Below are 8370 nucleotides of genomic sequence, written 5' to 3' on the forward strand. Positions count from 1 at the left end.
GGCTTTGCTGACTTGAGGCCCTTTGGGAATGCAATAATTCAATCAGCTGAATCCTCTGAACCAGTGACTCCTGAGTCACTGTTAGCACCTCAGTTTAGGGATCGTTGTTGTTGTTTTACAGTTTGTTAATTCTCTTCCAGGTAGGAGAATTTTACATAGCCAGGAACTTTTCACGCGTCATTTTTCAAGCAGCTCCCTTGGAAAATACCCATCAGACAAGCAAGGTCCTGAAGCTTCCCCACCTCCAGCCCCACCAGGGTCATGGCCTCTCTGCCCCATGGCCCAGTCTTCCAGCTCCTGGTATGCAAAGCTGGCATTCTTTCCTGCTAAAACAGACTCCTGAGGCTCAGCCTGGGGGATTAGACAGCCCCTTGCCCTCTGAAGAAAAGGGCCAAATAAATAATAATTGAAGATGAAAGGGATTTTCACAGTTTCAACTAAGGCTAAGAAGATTACATGCATTCTAAGCCTAATCACAGTGGTGGCTTTATTGCATCTGGGTTCACGGTGAGGTCACAAGTCACTGGCAGCAAACAGGGGCCGTGGAAGAGTAAGAGTTATGTATCAGTGTGCAGTGTCTGCTGTTTGCTAATTAGCTAGTGCTGCCCAGTATTTATTATACAAGAAGTTAGCAGAACTAGGAAAAACAAGATTTGGAATGCTGGGCTGACAAGCATTATTAAAAGGGTTATAATTACAGGTCCGAGCAAAGGAAGGAGTGGTCATTTCCGTTGAAAGGAGGAAACATACATAACAGATCATTGCTATTGTTGTTCAGTCACTAAGTCGTGCCTGACTTTTTGCAACCCCATGGACTGATGCTTGGGGCATACTAAATGTGGAGGCCAACAATAACTCTTAATTTTGCATACATGATTCTTCAAATTCCACCAAAAAGATAAATTCCTGGGTCAAGTCTCAGCTCTAAAACTCACTTGGAGTATGACCTTGAATGTCATTGGATCTCCCTGAGCCTCAGATTCTCTAGCAGCAAAATGTGATGAATATTATCACCCTCCCTGGTTGTAAAAATCGAATCAGATAAATGACTAAGCAACTGTTTAGGAAATTGAAGAGATCACTATAAGAGGAAAAGCGCTCTGCTATAAGACTAAATACCGTAAGACTAGCTATGATGTTTATCCCGTAGGGCTAAAAGAACTCTAAAGCTCATATATAAATCTAAAAGACAAAAAGAATTCAACTTCCCTTAAGAAAGCATCACTGAGCCCTGCTAAAAGTGATTCCCCAGCTGCTCTGAAAGTCTAAAACGCATGCTGCTTTTGCATCAAGAAGACCTGAGTTTGAACTGTGGCTCTATCACTCTCTACCTGATAATCACGGGAAATCACTGCAGCCAAACTGCCTGGGTTCATTCTGCTGCTGGCATTTGTTAGCTGTGTGACCGTGGGCCGGATACGTAACCCCTCTGCGCTTTGGTGTACTACCTGTAAAACGGAGATAAAGCTAGTACTCCCTAGTAGCGTTGTTCTGAGTACTAAGTAGAAGAATGTAAAGTATGTAGAGTAGGTGCTCAAAAATCTAAACTATTATTGCTTAATAAGCAATAGTTTTCTGAACTTACCTTCTCCAATCTGTAACATACTATTATCCATTTTATGAAGGAACATAATATAATTACCAAAAAGAAAATTTATTTTTGGAGAGTTACTGCTGCTGCTGCTGCTGCTAAGTCACTTCAGTCGTGTCCGACTCTGTGCGACCCCCTAGATGGCAGCCCACCAGGCTCCCCCGTCCCTGGGATTCTCCAGGCAAGAACACTGGAGTGGGTTGCTATTTCCTTCTCCAATGCATGAAAGTGAAAAGTGAAAGTGAAGTTGCTCAGTCATGTCCGACCCTCCCTGACCCCATGGACTGCAGCCTACCAGGCTCCTCCATCCATGGGATTTTCCAGGCAAGAGTACTGGAGTGGGGTGCCATCACCTTCTCTGGAGAGTTACTAGTAAGTCATAAATGCTTCTGTTAATACATATATTTAACGTTGAATTTTCACTCACCGCTCAGAGGCAAATAGTAGTTACATTCCTAAAGGTCCATTTTCAGGAAGTTTGACAAGTATCAAAAGTAGAAAAAATAAACCAGCCATAATTTCATCATCTAACACAATTACTGCCAACATTATATTGTGTGTTATTTTATTATTTATTTCTATTCTTAAAATGTATATTTAATATGTAGGTATATAAATATAGTTATAACAAACTATATATGTACCTTGATTTCTTAATTTTACTTGTTTACATAATGAGGATTTCCCTCATTTCAAACATTATGAAATAAATTTTTTTCCCAAACAATCGTAGATCGTTGTCCTTTAAAAGTGTATCTAAGATGAAGCTTAGCAAATTATCAGTTCTCAACCCCAATAGTATAGTTAAGTATATGTTAAGTATAACTTCACTTGAGTCTTAATGAGTTTTTTCTTGACTTTTATCATATTGTATAGGAAGTGATATATCACAGGAAATGGCATGTTGGGAAAATATTATTTCCTTTTCAAGAGATAATACAACATCTGTCTTTTTTAAAAAAATTTAAATAAGTAGTAATAAAAATAGTCTTCTTGGGCTTTATAAAATTACCTTTCATATATTTTGGGAATTCATTCAAAATGTGAATTTCACAAAAAAAATTAATGAGGCCTTTGAACATAGTTTTTAGCACGTGCAAATTTTCTACATCTAATTATACTTAGTATTTGGCACTCTTTATCTTGAGTGCCTCAAAGCATTTCACACATTTTAATAAAGACAAAGTTTTTTAAATTACAGATTTAATTTGGGGTGATAGTCAACAAATAAATTCTACAAAAATATCCTTTTTAAGATGCTACCTGTAATATATGATAATATATGATATACTCAAATTCTAGAGCACTAAAATGAATACTGTATTTCAAGATGAAGATTTGGCAAATGGAATCAAACAAGCCTATTTATTTTCATTATTCACCTATTATAATTATTTATTAAAATGAAATAGATCCAAATAGTACATTTTTATCAAGTATGGTCAATTAGATAAATGCATAGCTTTAAAAACTCTACTAAGTCCTCATGCTTTTCTGTCTTCCATTAAAATATTTTGCTCTGTCATCATTTTAGCTTTGATTATTATTTTGGATGTCTAGTTGCTCTCTACAGTAACACCTCTGTGACATGTCTGGGAAGTAGCACTAGGCCATCAACCCGGTTGGACAATGATGTGTTACTTTTAGAGTCAGAATAAATAAAAACAACTGTGCAGTATCTAGGAAGGAAAGAAAGTACATATCTCATAAGTGATATTTTTATCTATAGTCTCGATTACATACTCAAAGGGCATATAATCTGTGCCGTTTGTGCTGATGACTATTTGTTGGAATTTCAGTTTAACCTTAGAGGATGGAAAGTTAGCCATTAGCATGTTCAACTGGAAAAGGCAGGTAGAAAATTAGGGTGTTGGAAAAGAAGGAAGGAAAACAGAAAATGAGAAAGAGAAGAAGAGAAGGTGAAAGAAAGTAGAGGGAAGGTGAGAGAGAAAAAAAGAAAGAGGGAAGAGGGAGCATTTATTATGCCCCATTCTGTGCTAAGCGCTTTCACTAACACTGTATCATTTAGCTATTAATCTAACCTTGAAATAATGGTATTATCCACACGTTTACAACAAAGAAATTAAAGCACAGATAGGATAGCTTAATTTCACAATTAACACAATTTGTAAGTAATTAAGTTGGAGATTAAACTCAATAGTATCTAACTTCAACACCTTATTTCCCCCCCATGCTTATTTTCCACAGCACCATTCTAGAAATTGCCTAAATGCTCCATGAGCTTTTCTCCTTTCTGATCTGTGGAAGTTGCTCAGTCTAGCTTTTTTCCTAGCACAGTGCAGAGTCTGATACACAGTGGACATTCAGTAAATATTTGTTGACTCAATTGATGAATGAATGAATGATTCCCAAAAGCAGAAACAGGAAATGGGAAAATGAGTTTCTCTTCTTAATAAGGAAGCAAAGGGAGGCAGACACCAGTGAGCTTCTCTGCTGACAAAGGAGACAGAAGGAAGCAGACACCACAAAGTGAGAACTGTGCTCAGTTTTATTTTGGCCTTGAGAAGTAAGATTGTTTGAATTTAGTTTAAGACCTGAGTTCAGATTGGGTATTACCAAGAAGTATGGCCAAGACTCAACTGATATCTCAGCCGGGAAAAGCAAACAAACAAAAACCTGGAGTCAAGTTCGAACCAGTGACTAAGCTGTGGGTTTTCTTCTGCTCTTGAGAAGTTCAAAGATGTGGTCGTAGATTCTGAGACCTTGAGACGCCGTATGGACTTCCAGGTGGCTCAGTGGTGAAGAATCCGCCTGGCAAGCAGGAGTTGCGGGTTCAGTTCCTGAGTTGGGAATTGAGGTCGGGCTTGCTATTTCCTTCTCCTGGAAATGGCAGCTCACTCAAGTATTCTTGCCTGGGAAATTCCATGGACAGGGGAGCCTGGTGGGCTGTAGTCCATGGGGTCACAAACGAGTCGGACATGACTTAGCAAGTAAACCACCACCAGTCGAGCATCACACATCACATTTCTACTAAGAGATTAACTCTCAGATAAACATGAATTCCGAGTGTTCTTCAAACCTGGAATTAGCCAGCCTCCAAACTCTTGTGTTAAGTATTTTGAAGCCTCATCCCATGGACCAAGCTGAATCTCCCAGGATGCAAGCCTGATACATTAGGTGCTTCAGTGGGAACCCAAACATTAGACATTCTAACTGCTTTACACAAATAGATAACAGGCAGGCATCACTGGGTGTTTGGTTTGTTAGTTGATGTTAATGGAAAACTCTTCTGGCAACTGTATTAATTACAATATTTGGCATAGCAAGTCGTAGAAAACCCCACTAAAACTCTTCAGCAATAAAAAGAATGTTAGCTAACATCATTGAAAAATCCAGTGCTATTAATACAATGAATTTGATTGAGTAGCTCAAGGATGTCAAGAAGGATTTCACTTTTCTGATCTTCCTACTCTACCTTCCACAGTTTTGGTTTACGTGCAGAAACTGGTTAGCTGCTCACCAAGGTTTTTAGCTCTTTCTCCTGATGAGGCAAGTGGACTGTATGATTTCCTAGCTTTCCTTACAATTAGGTTTGGTCATGTGACTGTGTTGCAGCCAAGAAGAAGTGGTATAAATGTAATAGCTTGTGGAGGAGAAAGCATGCAGAAGCGTACATGGGCTACACATGGCCATGAACCGATATTAAAGATATCTTGACCACACATGTCTCAGACACAGACAGGCTCCAAAATTTCATGAACAGAAAAGAAGTATGAAATCTATGTACCCCCTGAGAAAGGACTGCTCCTCAGGACAGAATTTCGGCTGTCACCATACCATAAAAGAGAATAGCATTGAAACATGTATATTACCATATGGTAACTGGATCGCCAGTCCAGGTTCCATGCATGAGACAGGGCACTCAGGGCTGGTGCATTGGGATGACCCTGAGGGATGGGATGCGGAGGGAGGTGGGAGGGGCATTCAGGATGGGGAACACATGTACACCCATGGCTGATTCATGTCAATGCATGGCAAAACCCACTACAATACTGTAAAGTAATTAGCCTCCAATTAAAATAAATTAATTAATTAAAAAAAAAAAGATCAGGGAGGATAATTAACAAGGAAGCACCTCCCAGAGGGAGGAGCCAGGGCCTGCAGAAAGCAAAAGATGAAAATGTTCTTTTCAGAAACTAGAATAAAAGTCTAATCAAAGGACCTGCCCTATTTGTTAGGGGAGAGCGGCCTCCCTGTGCCTGCTGACAGAGCATTTATCAATGCTATGGGCCACAGTAGAATCCCATTCATTGCCTTTGTCTGAACGGATTCTGCTCCAATACTTTATGCTGGGTGGGCATGGGAGGCAAATAATTTATTTTTTGTTTGTTTCATATGCTGCAAGATAATTAGAGGTGCTATTCAGACTCAGTGGAGAAGAGCAAGCATCACTTGAAGATCATAAATACCTGGATGACTGTCTTCCTTGACACAGAATAAGTGTCTTCTATTGTGTGGAAGGAAGGATAAAATAGGCATTTGGTGTCCATAAAAATGCAACGTGGCAGAAACTGGCTAGACATTCACCAAAACCCATTTCCTTTTTCTGTTTGACTATGATGTCCCATTAGCCTTTCTGTCAGATGTGGCCATGTGATCCATGTCTGGCCAGGGAGACGTCACAGATGTGAGCAACCCCCCTTCAGACCTGACTCATAAAAATTACCCACATGTGATCCTTTGTGTGTTTTCTCTTTCTGTGGCTTGACGGAAAAGAGCACAGAGATCCTGCAAGCTTTGTGTTGAGAGCCGGGGAGCCAGGAGCTATAAGGAGTTGGGGTGCTTCCACTTCTAACTGAGATGGAGTTAAGAGAATAGATTTACCCTCCTTCCCAAAGCAATCAATGAACAGGACAAGATATTTGAAACAATGGTTTTCAAGGCATTGGTCATAGACGTTAGGCAGTGAAAAAGAGTGGTCATTGAGAAGCTAAGCAAGATCAGCCCCATCCTTCCAACCCTGGAGAGAGAGGTGCTGGGACACGGCTCAGGGAGTGTGACTTCAGGCAGGGCCCAGCACACTGTCTGGAGGAGGAGTCAGAGATGGGACTCTAAGGGTACCTAGGCAGCTAGAGTTCACAGGATAAAGCATCATAAAGGGTAGAGCGGCGCAGAGAGAGAGCCCTTGGGAAGTGTGCAGAGGGTACCCCTTGAGTGTTCAGCACAGTACTGATCAGCACGTGTGAGGAAACTATTTGAGTCTGGAAAAACAATGTTCTAGAAGGAACACTTGGAGAAGGCAATGGCACCCCACTCCAGTACTCTTGCCTGGAAAATCCCATGGAGGAGGCTGCAGTCCATGGGGTCGCTAGGACTCGGACACGACTGAGTGACTTCACTTTCATTTTCAGTTTCATGCATTGGAGAAGGAAATGGCAACCCACTCCACTGTTCTTGCCTGGAGAATCCCAGGGACAGGGGAGCCTGGTGGGCTGCCATCTATGGGATCGCACAGAGTAGGACACAACTGAAGCGACTTAGCAGCAGCAGCAGCAGCAGCAGGAGGAACACTACCTGGAACTCACACAGGGCTGAAATTAGTGTCTCTTCTCAACAGCTAAGGCTTCCCTGGTAACTCAGAGGTTAAAGAATCTGCCCACAATGCAGGAGACCTGGACTCAATCCCTGAGTTGGGAAGATCCCCTGGAGAGGAAAACAGCAACCCACTCCAGTATTCCTGCCTGGAAAACTCCATTGGCAGAAGAGCCTGGAGGGCTATAGTCCATGGGGTTGCAAAGAATCCAGCTAGGCTGAAAACCCTCATAATTCATGGGAGTATTAAGTAGTTTTCAAAGGAGTCTTGTCTCAGCAGTGGGACTAAATTAGCCCGAAACTAAAGGCTCTCTCATTGTTGCTAACAAATAATAAAAGTAAAACCTGAAAGAATAAAATTGTTTCTAACTAATGTAAGACCACCCCAGAACAAAGCTCAATAATGTTTATGTACGTGCGTGCTCAGTCATGTCTGACTCTTTGCAACGCCATGGACTTTAGCCCGCCAGGCACCTCTGTCCTTGGAATTTTCCAGGCAAGAATACTGGAGCAGGTGGCCATTTCCTACTTCAGGGGATCTTTGTGACCCAGGAATTGAACCCACCTCCCTGTGTCTCCTGCATTGGCAGGTGGATTCTTTACCACCTGGGAAGCCCCAACAATATTTATAGGAACACAAAAACCTTGTTGGGTGCTGGCAATTTTTGATTGGATGTCAGCAATAAAAAACTTAACTGATGTAAGTGAGGAACAAACCTGTACTGTATTTGAGCCATTTCTGTGTCTTTGTATGTTATACCTAATATAGCTTCCTATTGGGCCTGGTTGCAAGATCTCAAGATCCTGCATTAACTAAGGCTATCTCTTTCTTATTCATGTCCAATGAGACCGAGTGTCTTTTTCAGTAGCTTCCATAGAGAATTTTATTTCCCAAATCCTCCATTAACGTATCACATTTTATTAGTCTAAGATGATTCATGGTAGAATATCTAAGTGAATGATGGTCGATGCCACCATAGACAACTGTGCATGTTACACCTTGAACAGGGGCACTCAACCAACGGAAAAATTGCAGGTTAAAACCAGCTTGTGCTCTGTTTACCAGACCATGCAATCTGGTGCTGGGCTGCCTTCACCTAGAGAAGGGGCACCTTTCTCTCATTTGAACAAAGCTACCACATAGTCTTGTGTAGACCCTGATCTTGGTGATAAAGCAGAGAGACTCTAGTAGGAAAAGGGAAGAAAGCTGCATGCTTTCTAGGGAT

The sequence above is a fragment of the Bubalus kerabau genome, chromosome 5 (genome assembly GCF_029407905.1).
Source record: "Bubalus kerabau isolate K-KA32 ecotype Philippines breed swamp buffalo chromosome 5, PCC_UOA_SB_1v2, whole genome shotgun sequence".
NCBI classification, from domain to species: domain Eukaryota; kingdom Metazoa; phylum Chordata; class Mammalia; order Artiodactyla; family Bovidae; genus Bubalus; species Bubalus kerabau.